Source organism: Anas acuta, chromosome 1 (assembly GCF_963932015.1).
Source record: "Anas acuta chromosome 1, bAnaAcu1.1, whole genome shotgun sequence".
NCBI classification, from domain to species: domain Eukaryota; kingdom Metazoa; phylum Chordata; class Aves; order Anseriformes; family Anatidae; genus Anas; species Anas acuta.
In genome coordinates this window covers 35,421,514-35,436,657 of record NC_088979.1, presented here as the reverse complement: position 1 = coordinate 35,436,657, position 15,144 = coordinate 35,421,514, and the positions used below count along the sequence as shown (strand labels likewise).

Here is a 15,144-nt window from a genome sequence, read left to right as displayed (position 1 = left end):
GTATTTTGGAATCCTTGTAATGGACTTGATAAATCTTTCTTTGGCAGAATAAGTCTGTTAAAATGTGAAATGCCTTTTTCTGAGTTTGGACTGCCAGCTGAGATTTTGCTAAGAGTCACTGTTTCAAAGCATTTGAGTAGAGCATTAGTAAAACTTGTGTTGGCATTAATAGTTACATTAAAACCCATTTAATCAATAAAGCTGAAAATAATACGTATGCACACACAATATATGTGTGTATAAAATGTATATATACATAATTATTTTTTTTACATATGCATATATACATTCATTTGTGTATCAGATATTTAATAGTACCAAAGTCATGGTGTGAAGAATGCTAGTACTAAAAAATATTCTCTAAAATGTATTCAAATGTAGATTATTTTTGTTACTTCTGTTTTTCAGCTGCAGGAAAACAGTTTTCTATTTTGTTTTTAATTTTGAAATTTTTCCCTTTTGTATAAAAATTACTCTGACTTTTGTACCTCAATCACTCCAGAAATCAGAGCAGGTCACTTCTGCCTGAAATTCTTTGACTTAGGTAAAATAGTGTAGTTTATAGAAAAACAAGCAAACAAAAAACTATTACATAAAGAATCTCTGCCATCAAACTGTATTTCAGGTAACAGTTGTTGCCTCACAGTTTTTGACTTGCTGAAAGTGTTAGGACGAAAATAAAAGCTTGTAATGAAAATATCTAGAAAATAATTGTGTATTGTGAAAATCATCCTATTGCTAATTAATATTTAATTTATCATTGTTTGTATTTGTGATTCAAATTTTTTCAAAGCTTATTTCTATGTGTATTTACAATGCTAGTTCATTTTCAAACAGCTCGTTTTCATATTTTAAGCTTTAAATATCAGTTTCCCCTTGTGACAGTTGTACCACAGGAGAAGCCCAGTTTGCAAAGTCTAATTGCAGTAAAATTCTGATTCCCTTAGTGGTGTTATTGGCAAGAATTCTGCCCATGATGGAATTATGCTGGTGGCACAGTCAGATCAAAAATAAAAAAAAAAATCTCAAACCTTAAAGATTTGGTTTTGAGGTTCTTTAAAGTGAAATAATGTATTAGACATTATCAAACAATTTCCCAGCAAGTGCAGAAATATCTGAATTATTATAATGTGAGGTTCTAGCTATTTGCAATAAGAATGTAAATAAGGTGGCACAAAACCTTATTTACAATGACTAATGAAAGCTGTTACACTGCAATCAGAGTGATGCAGAGCAACAGGGCAATTCATTAGGAGAAACACAGTTAACAAACAGCTGAAGTGTGCCAGTTTGTGCCAGTCTGGACCTTTCCCTTTCAATTTCGAAATATATATATGCTAGTTTTGGTTTATTATGCTAGACAATTCTTTCTGAGGAAAAGTAGGTAGTAAGTAAGGTTATTGTTGCCTGCTGATTTCTGCTAACTCACAAAAATGCTTAGGGGAGATGTGTCATATTTGGCTTTGTTATAGATAGATAAATATGCTTTTGCCATGTTAAGCTCCTTAAACATGCTGTACTTGTGCTTTGCTGCAATAGGATGTTGATTCAATACAGCATATAAGCACATACATAAGTCCCTCCTGACTTCAAGCACCTCTATTTAAATTCAACTAAGCTAGATCAGGGAATCAGTAATGTAAATCAGGCAATCTGGACTTAAATTATATGCTTCTAAACTACAGCTTCTGTAATATTACAAATGTATATCTAAAAGAAACAGTACTGACATTTGTGATTGATTTTCTTTCCATTTTCATATCTTTAAGAAATGATTACAAGAAATAGAAATTATAAAAGCTATATTTAATTTTTTTCTCTTTTGTACAAGCAAGATACATGGGAAAAAAAAAAGAAAATTGTGGCAGAAACTAAATTATAAGTTTTATATGTTTCAAGAAAAGCTTCATATGATATTTTATTTTTTTAATGAAACAAAAATAAAGAATACTTTAAGAAACTGAGTTGACTTGTATAAAATATTCTCCTGAGGAGCCCAGATGCTGGTGGAGGCATTCAGAGATACAATTTCTTACAGAGCATCTTGTATTTCTTTTTGAAACAGCATTTTGTGCAAAGTAGTTTTTCCTGATCTTAGTGCTGAAACTGTAAATATCATTAATTTTAAACATTTTAAATATTACATACTGATATCTCACTTGCCATGTTCTTAATTATATATATCAACATTTCCTTTATATTTTCAGAAAATGCCTTTCATTAAAAGGTGAAACAGATTCAGCTGTTAAAGCTAAGCTATTAAGCTCAGTTTTTCTATTCTGGTTTTCACAGAAATTTGAAAGGTTTTGGCTACAAAACACATCATGGGCATCTTAAGTGGTATGAAAACCAGACAGTACTTGCAGGATATTTGCACTTAGATTGCAGCAACACTGAGATTAGGGTCCAGTCTGATTGACTATATGAGATAATCAGTTTGCTAGAACTGTTAAATGTTCTTACTACATGTAACTTTTTCATGTCAGAATAAAAATAAAAGAATATGCAGCAAAGTAAAAACAGTCCTCTGAAAGAGGGAAGAGAATTGAGCCTCTGTAGTGAATTACAGAGGCTTAGTAGGATAGGTGATAGAATTTTGGCTGGTGACTGCAGCTTCAAGATTCAAGCAGTAGCTACCCACGCAATAGAGCAAAGGCGTGGCATCAGAATTCGGCTCTCGCTATACAAATGTTTTGTCATTCTCTAGGATGTGGTTAAGCCTTGCAAGAAAAACAATTCCTTGTATTTATAGAATCAGTCCGGCTGGAAAAGACCTTTAAGATCATCTAGTTCAACCTTTAACCTAGTACTGACAAGTCCACCACTAAACCGTGCTACTAAGTCCTACATCTACATGTTTTTTTAAAGACCTCTGTGGATGGTGACTCAGCCTCCTCCCAGGGCAACTTATTCCAATGCCGCTCAACCCTTTTAGTGAAGAAATTTCTTCTAATATCCAACCTAAACCTCCCCTGGTGCAACTTGAGGCCATTTCCCTATGTCTTCTCATGTGGTGCTTGGGAGAATAGCCCAATCCCCACCTCACTACAGCCTCCTTTAAGGTAATTGTGAAGGACCATAAGGTTTCCCCTGAGCCTTCTTTTCTCCAGGCTAAACAACCCCAGCTCCCTCAGTTGCTCCTTATAAGACTTGTTCTCTTGACCCTTCACCAACTTCATTACCCTTCTTTGGACAGGCTCCAGCACCTCAGTGTAGTGATGGGCCCAAAAACGAAGAGAATATTTGAGGTGTGGCCTCACCAGAGCTGAGTACAGAGGAAAAATCACTTCCCTAGTCCTGCTGGCCATAGTATTTCTGATACAAGCCAGGATGCTGTTGGCCTTCTTGGCCTCCTGAGCACACTGCTGGCTCATATTCAGCTGGCTCTAAACCAGTAACCCCAGGTCCATTTCACCAGGCAGCTTTCCAGCTACTCTTCCCCCAGTATTGTAATATTTCTCATATAGATGGACCAAAATCAATGCTAAAGTCTTAAAGAAAAGCTTTATGGATCCTTCACTGAGATTTCCTCTGTGTTGCATGGTGATTCCTATGCATGAATGTGAATGTTCCATATGTGAATGTGATTCCTCTGCTTAGTGCGGTATAAAGTAGACTTGGTCCCATCGACTGGTGCTTTCCCAAGTTTGGGATCCAGAAAATGTGCAGTCAATTAAACTTTATTTTAAAATTCCTAAAAGATGTATAAGTTTCAAGTTATTTAACTGTTCCAGTCATTCTGTATCATTGCCTGATCATAATTAGGAAGACTTTCCTAAGAGAATGCGTCTGTATGGACTTTAGAAGGATGGGAGTTTATCTACACCCATCTGTAGTTTCATATTGTGCCATTAATTCTTATCTGTAACATATCAAAGGGTCAAGTAAGATTTAAGTGTTCATTTCAGTGCAAGCAAATCTCTATATCTATTGCCTGTTACAGGATACCTTGGAAACTTATTTGTTATTAATAGTTAGAGCAACGGACATGCAACCATCTTAATGCCATTTGGAAGACAAACTTGTTTTTTAACTCTGGTATGTTCATGTTAGTGCCTAAAGAAAAACCCCATTAATATATCAGTTTGATTTCAGTATGGAGAGAAAGAAAATCTGGAGCTTGCTTATGTGGGAGAAAGAATAAAAGGATCAAATGGCCTAACTACCATATTTCCAGTTCTTCTTCTCCTAAATAAAGCGGGATCTTGCAGTCATAGGAAACTGCTGTTCAAGAAAAGGCCATTTTATTGTCAAGAGGTTAACTGAAAATTCAAAAATGTCTTGGCAACTACAGGTTATTTATAATATTGCTCTATTTCCATGATACACAAGTACATGTATTTATTAAATACTTTGTCAAACTTCTCTCTAATTGTATGTGGCTATTTTTATTAATTATGTGCAAATTCTGCTTCAGACAAGTAAATCCCTTGTTGTATACACATTATTCAAAGTACATAGTTTTAATTAATAAATAATTTTGATTTATACAAATTACAAATCTAGCCTTCCAGAATCATGCTGCAAGTTATGATGCGTTAAATGACCAGCTAATCCTTACATCCCATACAGTTTTCAGTCTTTAGCTTCAGTCTTTAGTTGTTACCACTTTTATTATGCATCCCATTCAAAATGTGTGCCATCTTTAAAGGCATATAGTTATTATCCTTCATCTCTTTTTCTTTAGGTTGTGCAGGATGTTATTATTACTTAATTTCTGCTTTTCTGCCATATGTCTTCCAAAATGTTAGCATATGTTGTAACTGAGACTTGCATGGTAACTTTGCTTACTGGAAAAATGTGACCTACTGCTTTAGAATTTACCATGTCTGTATTCATGTTTGAGTATTTTCAAGTTGTGCTTATAAGCAGAACTGTTTAGAGTTAGAAATCTGATTTCAACTTTAATTGTAGGGGAAAAAAGCATGATTCTCAAAATAACTGAAGGATGTTATATGCACACTAGCTTGAACTGAATTGCACATCATAAAGCAGTTGGTGCTCCAAAACTGTTCTAGTGCCATACATTTCTGAAAAATAATTCTATAGAATTCCATCTTTTGTTCTTGGCTTTACTAAGTCATCAGATCGGTAATCATACGATTGCATTGTTCAATTATTGAGACCTTTTTGTCTCAATTATTTCCTATAGTTACATTAACCTATGTTTCTTGTGTGTAAGAATAATACTGTATTGTACTGTGTTGTCCAAAGAAGATTATATATAAAATGTAACATACTTGTAAAAATTTTGAGCTGATAGAGTGTTAAAAGTTCTAAACTGGCTTTCCATATGTGGAGTAATGGTATCTATGATGTATTAATACAAATTCTTTTTCTCTCAAGCCCTTTAAGTTCAGCCTGCCATATGTCTGCAAGTGTAAATATTATGTACAAACGTTTGTTTATAAGAGATTTGTAGGTGTAGTTGATCCTTACTACTGTATCCTAGAAGTGCACATAATAAAAACATAAAAATGCAGCAGTACAGAAAAAAATTCAAATTAATAAAGGACTAAGAACAAAGTTTCATGCCTCATGTAGTACCAAGATACTGTTGCTGGTGAAGTACACCCTGGAGTGGAGTCAGACACTCCAGAAATACTGTTTCTTCCATCAAGCAACTGTATGTGAGTGAGATGTGCCACCCGTTTAATTCATATGTAGCTGCTTATACTACAAACAGACACTTAAGGTCCAGAAATGAACTGCAAACAGTTCACAGACACAGAAAAAAGCGTCTTCATCAGTACAGTGAAAGCAGCTTTATCCAGCACAATCCAGATTGGTGTTGGGAATTATCAGACAGAGTAAATAAAATCCCCATGTGCAACACCGTTCTGTCATTTTGTGTTTGTTGTCTGTGGAAGGACTGTGAAAGCTGTATAGCCAGAAGGGCCATGTGGTCAATGTATTCTAAGTAAAACTGAGATTTAACACTTACAATTTCAAATACATAAACTCAAAACAAAAACAAACAACAAAAACTCCATTTAAAAAGGTTCTTTATGGAATAATTGCAGTTACCCATTTTGGAGAAGATATTAATAAGAGCCAGCTGCAAGATAGTCTATTGTATACCAGTAAGATGGTTGTTTTTAAGCTACTAGATCTGGTTACAATCAGACAATGTTTCTTATTTCCTTTAGAGTAATAAAATGCAATGGAAACCTCTTCTGCTTCATTTATGAAAAATTGCTGCGAATGAATACAACCTAACTTAGATTTTGTAGTCTAAATCCCCAAACATCCTTGTATGGTGTTTAATACATTAGTGGGCATACATGTAGGGTTTCTTAATTGAATTGCTATAGTCTTGTTTAAGAAGAAAAGAAGAAGGAAGCATTGGTGGGGTGAAGGTAGAAAGTTTTTATTTCATCAAACAAGGATTGCTTACCACCATAAGCATAAAATGCTAAAGCCTGCTTTAGAGACCTCCATGTTTCTGTGGCCATCATAAGTTTTAGAAACTGAAGGATAAAAGGAACAGGAGCCCTGCTCTGTGGCTTCCTGCTGTGAGATAACAAAGACAGATTTAATTCCACTGATGTATATAATAATCTTAGAATGTGAATTTGCTGTGAAATTGGTGATGACAACTGTGTTGTATTGTCCTATTTCCATGATGTAGGGGGAAACAAGGCTTTTGCCCACGGTTGTGCCAGTGGTCTAATCAACGTCAAAAAATTTTTAAAGCTTATAGGTGCAGTTAGGATGATATGGCTTGTTCAGTGTCCAGTGGGGAAGTTTTACTAGAGTTATATGACAATAAAAATGAATGCTATACAGCACACAGAAATTAATATACTGTGTGTTAGGAATGACCGCTTTTTTGTGAAAATGCTTTCTGTTTAGAAAATTCCATTTAGTGCAATAGAAGCTCTTTTTAGAAATACAGTTGTGTACAAAGAACCTTCATCATTGAAATTAAGCTTAATTAAGAAAGCTTAATTAAGATTTTATACGTTGGCTTATAAGAGCATCCTTGTCAACAATCTGGAGATTCTACTTTGAATCTGTTGTTTTCCAGCCAGTCCTACCATGTGGGAGCAAACCTTGGTGTTCATCATGCTACAGTGCCTAATCACATCTAAACAGCAAATCAGTGGGACCTGTTTTTGTGTTCCTTCATCAAGACTTGGTCTGATTTAAATCTGGCAACAGATAGAGCTTAACTGAACAATTCTGACTTTTTTTTTCTATATTTCTGTTCCCTTTCAGGACTGCAAGCTCCAAACTCGTCTTGTATCTTAACCATTTTTAAAGGTGAATAGCTTTCATTGTAGACAGAAAAAGTATATTAAGCAGGACCCTGTGTACCATTTTTTAAATTGTCTGGAGCTTTTCACTGTAGTTTTCAATTCCTTATGTCTTTGCTAAACTTGTTTGTTTTAGATGAACTTCTCTATGGACTTCTACCTGAGGTTGAGCATTCCCCACCCCTCTGGGCATGCCTTTTCTCATCTCCCCATACTAAAAGGGAATCCGAACAATATACAGAAAGAAACTGAACTAAAACTTATCTGTAGGAGGAAACTTCTGACTTCTAGGGTTATGGCAGACTGGAACTCTTGATCAGGGAGCAAACAGAGCTGGAGAATTTGACCAGAAAAGGGATGAAAATGGATAGAGAGTAAGGAGAAGAGACAAAAAGGGATTAGCTGGCTGGTGAAAATGAGCTGACAGCTGGACACTTTAGTAAGGCTGGAGAAATCAGAGTTGATAGTTGAAGCACAAAAAGGTTTGGAAAATGGTAGAAAAACTTACTGTATGATAATTAAATTGTTGCATCTAATCAAATACTGAAGATAGTGAGAAAATTACAAACTCGGTGATAATGGTCTCAAGTTGCACCAGGGGAGGTTTAGGCTGGAGATGAGGAAGATTGTCTTCATGAAGAAGGTGATGAAACACTGGAATGGGCTGCCAAGGGAAGCAGTAGAGTCCCCATCCTTGGAGGTATATAAGAGATGTGTGGACATAGCACTAAGGGACATGGTTTAGTGATGGGATTTGGAGGTTGATTTTTGATCATTGGACTTGGTGATCTTAAAGGTATTTTCCAACCTAAATGATTCTACAATTCTGTGTTCACAAAACAAGAGGAATTTGGCTGTAAATAGTAAGAAAGTATATATGTAAGCAGTTATGAATCATATTGTCTACAGAATAAACAGCTGAGATTCTTAGCTTCAGTAGAATAAATGCTAGTACAACTTGATTAGATCAGGATTATCAGGATTAGATATTTAAAGGCAGCTTTTAGATTGATAATTTAATATCTTTGCCAATGGCATAGTTATTGCTAAATGTTCAACTTTTCTTACATTTTTTTCTTACTTTTTTTAAAAGCAAAGACTTGGAATTACAAAACATTGTAATATTCATATGGACATAATTTTTGAGTGCTTTCATTTAAGTTTGGTGTTCCATTAATTTTTTTTTTTTTTTTTAGCAAAAATAATGAAATATGGCTTCTTAACTGTTTTAATAACATTTTTTCAATATTACCTCAAAGATCGGTCTTTTCCCAGTATGGACATTCAGGCATATTTAGAAATACCTCTTTCAGCCATATTTTGAAGTGCTGTCTGTTAAATAATAAGCAAATGGGACACTTCTTATACCAACTTTCTCAACTTTGTAACTACACAAAGGAGATGTCACTATCTCTATGCTAACAAAGGCTAAGTTTAATCTGAGTTACTATCTCAAATAATATGGTTCGTCAGTGATAGCTTATAAGTAATGACTATTCCCACCATATATTGGAGCAGCTCCAGAAGTACCTTCTTACAAATCTGTCATCCTCTAGAAGTATTCAGTCTTTGCATACTAAGCTTTCACTTGTTCTTTATTTTTCAGAACCCATAAAACATTTAATAGCACTTTGATAGTTCTCCTTCACTTGAGTCAGTAAAGAGATACAGAATTTAGCTCTTAAGTTTATTTTCTTTTGAAAATGGAGAGGAAAAAAAGGGAGAATTCAGGAAAGAAATACGATGTCATATAGAAAGGGGGGTATGAGGGGAGTAAAGAAAAGAAATAAAATGCTCTGTGAACTTTATTGTTCGTGTAGCATGGTTACTACACATTTGTGTTTCTTAGTTGATAGACTGTTTAAGTGAGTTTTACTTACTACTCTCCATAGTCTGATGTTACTGTCCTGTGTGAAATGCACAGGTGTTTTTCCTAGTATATTTGACTCCTGAATTCAGCTGTTGTGATTAAATGTCACCCAGGTTGAATTATGAGGTTTGAATCATTTTATCTAACTGCCTATTTTTTGAAAAAAAAAAAAAAATATGATCTGACTTAACAGCTGTATCACACCTTGAAGTTAGGTTTGAACCAGATGACCTCGAGAGGTGTCCTCCAACCTAAATTACTTTGTTGTCTGAGAGATTTATGCCTCTTTATTAAATCTAGTAGAATTAAAACACATGAGCAAATTTGAAAGTTACTAGACATGAAGATGTCTTGATTATGAAGGATTTATTTTCATTAGAAGCCATCTAAAAATTTTGTTCATTAATTTTTAGTAATATTTTCATATAGAAGATTGGCAATTCTTTGATTAACATAAAAAGATGTTTTTTCATACATTCCTTGGGTTAAGGTTTTAATGAGACACCAAACATTTCAGAGAATTGCATCAGGAATTTTATTAGGGCAGCTGTTCTACAGAGGCAGTAACAGAGTCTTCTGTAATTTCATATCAGCAACAGCCTTGGTATTTCTTTGCATCTTCTTTATTGGGTAAATCTAAAGTTTAAAAGGCCTGATTGCCTTCTCTTTTTAGGGTGGTAAAGTTTGGACTACTTTATGAATGAAATTTCATTGGTCATGCAAATTTAAAAAACAAACAAACAAACAAAAAACAACAACAACAACAAGAAAACAAAGCAACAACCAGCTATCACTCCATGTCCCATAAAACTATTTATTGGCAAGTCATCTAATCAGTTCCTAGTTTTGTTTTGTCATGTTTAGGAAGACTGTTTACCTTCATGACAAGCTGTGCAGTTCTTAACACTGTGTACCTACTGAGGATTCACTTGTATACCTACTTGAGGATTCGCTAGCTTCAACAGATCACATATTTGATTGCAGAATTCACTAACTATGGCCCATCCTTTGTCCACTAACACATTTCTCTAAAATACATATTCTGATATTACAACTTTTGTCTTTGACTTTTTTCTTCTGGCAGTAATAGGCATCTCAATTAATAAAGATGGAAAAAAATATTTTGAATTGATGGAATTAAACTTACCATAAATTGAGTAGCCTACCTTGTCACATTCAAATTGGAAAAACAAAAAACTACTGTCGAAAATTCAATTTAGCATTGCAGAGATTACTGCAGTATAACAGCCCTTTATCTGTAGTAGTGTACAAAAGCACTTCTAACAGTGCATCAATTTTCACAGCCATTTAGTAGATTAGAAAGCAATTGTAAACAGAGTAAAACCCACATTAACTCCTGTCAACAGCCTGCCTTTTTCTCAGTTATGGATTTGTTTGAAATAACAGTGAAGTCTAAAGTGATTGCATCAACATCACAGATTGTATTATAAATATGAATGAATCCATTGTAATGGACTGCATAGTAATATATGGCAGGCATTTGTCCTCCCCATCAAAGTAACAGCTTTTGTAAAGGAAGAATAGCTGTGACATAAGGGAACATGTCACTCTACAAGAAATTATTCCTCCTGTTGTGAAACTGTAATTGCATCAAGCGACAGGTTTTTATACTGCCCTGAATTTTATATTATAGTAATGTACCATTAATGCTGGTTGGTCTTTCTTTTAACTGAAATCAGCTAAAATGTAGATATATAGTTATATAGAATATCTATATTATATAAAAATATGTTTTAATATATACAGTATTTATTAATGAACATTTATTTATTTATTTATTTCGAGGGGGAAAGAAGGAAAGCAGTTATGAATGGTTTTGCTTACTTTGGGAAATTATTTTTTCTTACGACTTAAAAGCAATAAAAACAGTTCGAATGAAAAGAATACAATTTTTTTTCCAAATTGGAACTCATTAGTTAGGACAGTGATAATTGCAATAAACTGATTTATGGCCAGTGGTAATAGTTGATCGTTAAAGAATTGAAGATCCTTCATAAACAGTAACATTCACAGTGGGGTGTATTTTGTATTTCTCTGGAGGGTTATATTCCACAAGAAAGTACCTAATGTCTTTAACTATACTATAACACTGGACACTAGACATTTCCAAATGCCTGTTTGTAGAAGGTGTACTAGTGCATATCTTTTTAATTGCTTCTGTCTATTAAAGTATTCCTTATAGTCGTAGATAAGGACACTTTCTCTCCTACTACGTGATTTCTTTTGTTAGAAAACTGGCTGCTGATGAATTGTGATGAGTCCTGCTACAACTGAGTGTTTCTCTGTAGGAAAAAAAAAAAAAGAAAAAAAAAAGGTAATATATGTATATATGTAAAATATGCACTACTGTACATATTTGAGTTCCAAATTATCAAATACGGGATATTAAACACTGAAGACCTAATTTTCAAATGAGGTCAAATATGATATTTCCTATTTGTGGGAGTAAAACCTGTTAGTGAAGTAAATAGTTACAAAGATAAAAGTACAATTTCCTTCAAATCGTGAGGATGAAGTATGAGCTTATCTTCAATCAGCTGTTGTATTTCATGGTTATTTTTTGAAATATGATGACAATTGTTCAATGAGAAACATCTTACATGACAACTTCAGCAACTAATTTTGTCAAAGAAAGTTAATGGCTTTTTCCACCTAGTGAGTGTATTTTCTTTGATAACCCATTTGTAATTATAGTTTCTAACCTTCAAATATTTACATTTCAGTGAAATCACAGTTTCAGAAGTGGTGATTTCACATTAATGAACATTCTGTTTTACCCTGTAATAGCATTTTTTGACATTTTATTTATATTGTAATAAATATATCAAGAAACTGTACTTATATTTTTGAGAATGAAAAACTGAATTGATGCTATATCTGGATTTGTATTATTTCAACCTTATTAAAAAAACTCTCATGCTTTGGTAATGATAAAGGACATTTAATTAGGCTTAATGAGAAGCAATATGAACCATCCATTTTAAAATTACAGCAGCATCATAATCATGTCATTTCTTCATTACCCTTTTCTACAACACTTTTTCTAACCTAGGAGATAGAGGTGATTGGGTGCTTTCTTAAACTGGTCCCAGCATCCTTCTGTGTTTTACCTTGCTATTGGATTTCATCTCTGTCAGTCAAGTAAGACTGAACAAAACTTAAAAGCTGTTCTGAGCACTAGATTTCTGGAATCATAAATTTGGATATCTTGCATTTCCCTATCCTTCCTTTCATGATAGGCAATCAGGTGATCTTCCAAAATCCCGTTATCCATGATAACATTTATGATAATTCTTTCCAAAATACTATGCCATCTAATGCCTATTTGTATGTAGTCAATGCTCTATATAATTACATTTAATTATTAACTTTATCTCACTTTTTTTCCCCTCATTTTATTTAACTATCTTACTGATCTGTGTTAGAAAAAAAAAGTCTTAAACAGTTTAAAATCAAGTGAAACCGCAAATGAAAACAGTCAGTTGAAACTAGCACTGGTGAAGGTCCCAGGGTTAGAATGTAACATGCTCTCATTAACACCCAATAGGATTGCAGTTGAAACTAGTCTGTTATTACTGCACTAACGCCAGCACAGTCTTTTCCTAATTGTGTTCACGTCATCCTTAAAGTAGCCAAGAATTAATTTTCCTTTGATAATAGCAGAAATGTCTTCCCCTGGCAGGTGAGGTCATTTCTCTTAGTCCAAGATGTACCAGTCTTGCTGGCTGGGAAGTGCCTACTTGACAGCCAGCCAGCTATCCATAACTCAAGGCTCAGTGCTGTCTGTCTACCATCTACTCCATTTAACTTACTCAGCTCACTTCTCTGTCTGACTTGCACCACTTGTGTTAAAAATAAAAAATAATAAATTAAAAAAAAATAGGAAAAAAAAATAAGTTTCCAACCCAGGCAGGTTTCAAGACCCATAAAGCAGGTAAAAAAATTTCATGGTCTAATGTAGGCATCAAAGTTCATGGAATCTGATTTGCCTGTTGTAACCATCTTTTTAAAACTAATCTAAGCTGGGCTCTCTCTTTAATCACAAGAAGGCAACAGATATCTAAAGTATGTGCTTTTAATTGTAAGGCAATCTGAAGATTGCCTTTTTCCCTTGACTAGTCCCTTGACAGTGCAATCTCTTTGCCATTATTGTCCTGCAGAGTCAGGCATAATGATTCTGCACAGAGGCTACAATACTCTACAACCATTTTATCACAGTGGAGTACAGCACTAGTGGATGCATAGGATCTGTAGACAACATCCCACGCCTTGTGTTGCACTTGAAAATTGCATAGCTTGTACAGCACTAAACAGCCTCAGCCACCTACAAATGGCTTATGTGCTTCCCTATAAAAATATATATCTCAAAAATTTGAAATGTATTTCAGTGGGATCTCTTTTCTGTACCGCAGTCATTCCTACCTTTATGGAATGCTGTGGAGCTGTGTGTAATCTGATAAGGGAAATTACATTTTATTTTAGTTCTGATGGACAGAAGTAACTCAGGTTTGTTTCTGAACAGAAAATGGAAGACTTCCAAATATAATATGGATGTCTATTCAACAATAGTGAAAAGTGAGCAAGGTGTATGTCCAGAGATGAATAAAAATGGAGGTCTAAGTAACTTTACATATTTATTTCATATGAAAAATAGCTTTCTGTTTTACTACTACTATTATTATTATTGTTCTTAAAGGTTTTCCCATGTTGGAACTTGAATGCTTTTCTTTGCTAATGCTTTAGCTTTATGTTTTTTGCAATAATTCAAATTTAACATATTTATTATGTTTACAAGTGAGAGGCAAATGTTCTTTAATATATGCATAAAGTATGATGATAAGATCCAATGAAAGTGTTTTGTTTACTGTGTATTTTGAATGGCAATGAGACTATATGAATTAAAGTACTGTTGAATAACAGGTGCTGCTATAGTTTTTATCACTGCATACTATTTTTAAATTTATTTTTTTTAGCTTGCTACATACTCCAGTAAGCACTGTTACAGGATTTATTTATTTATTTATTTTTGAGAAGGAGCATTTTAAAAACTCTCATGGGTCTTAAGTCATTTTTCTTTTAATTCTTTCATCTACTAATCTAGTAATCTTAGGTAACACAAATTCAAACACATAGGGCTGAGCAATATCTAAAAATCAGAGTTGCCTTGCCATACAAAGCATCATATTTCTATGTCCAGCCCTAAAAACTAAAATCAAACACTGGCTATGAGGTTCTTAAGTTCCAATGTACAATACTGGAATGTATAAATTTTGCATAGCCAGGACTAAATCCAAGTCAGCTTCAGTTTAAAGCAGTGATGATTTTCATGTGAGGGGTAGGATTCCATATACCAGTACAGAAATAGAAGTCATTTATGTTATAGGCTGATTTTTAAATTCTGACTTTGTTTCAAGCTTGTCAGAAACTTGTGAAGCTACACAAAAGTATCACAAATCTGTAATGCAGAGGAACCTAAATAACTGTAAGATATAACCTTAATAACTGTAAGATATTCTCTAAATATGCCTATTTAGAGAAAAGGTGGTGAACAGAAAGGATTTTAAGAGAAGGAAAAATATGTGTTAACTAATGGCTGAGTGGCATACTTAATAATGACTACTTTCATATCTGCAGTTCTTGTCAGTGTAATATACACAGAGTTCCTTTGTTCACATCCAAACTATTCTCTGTAGCAAATATAATACAATTTATTTCAGTTCTATTCTGTATGCATCAAGAAGAAACTTTGTGAAATTCTATAGCTTGTGTTAAATAGGTGGTGAGATTGTGCCCGTAATGTTCTATATGGTCCTAAAATCACTGAGAGCAGAACATGGGGTCTCTACAATCTGCTGTCACTGCACAGGCTAGACGGGCCACCTTTTATGCAGACTTTTATGCAATCAAAAGTCGGAACTTTCCAGACACAGAACTTGTAACCCTTAAAAATAGTATCTGGTGACTCTGTTACTGTTAGTTGCCTGGAGAGCAGGC

General features: G+C 34.0%; 1 protein-coding gene across 3 annotated transcripts in view; it reads left to right on the top strand.

Annotated features, from left to right (window-relative positions):
* The window catches only part of DIAPH3 (diaphanous related formin 3), a 238,504-nt gene that overhangs the window by 207,332 nt on the left and 16,028 nt on the right, over positions 1–15,144 (top strand). The gene's annotated exons all lie outside the window — the stretch shown is intronic.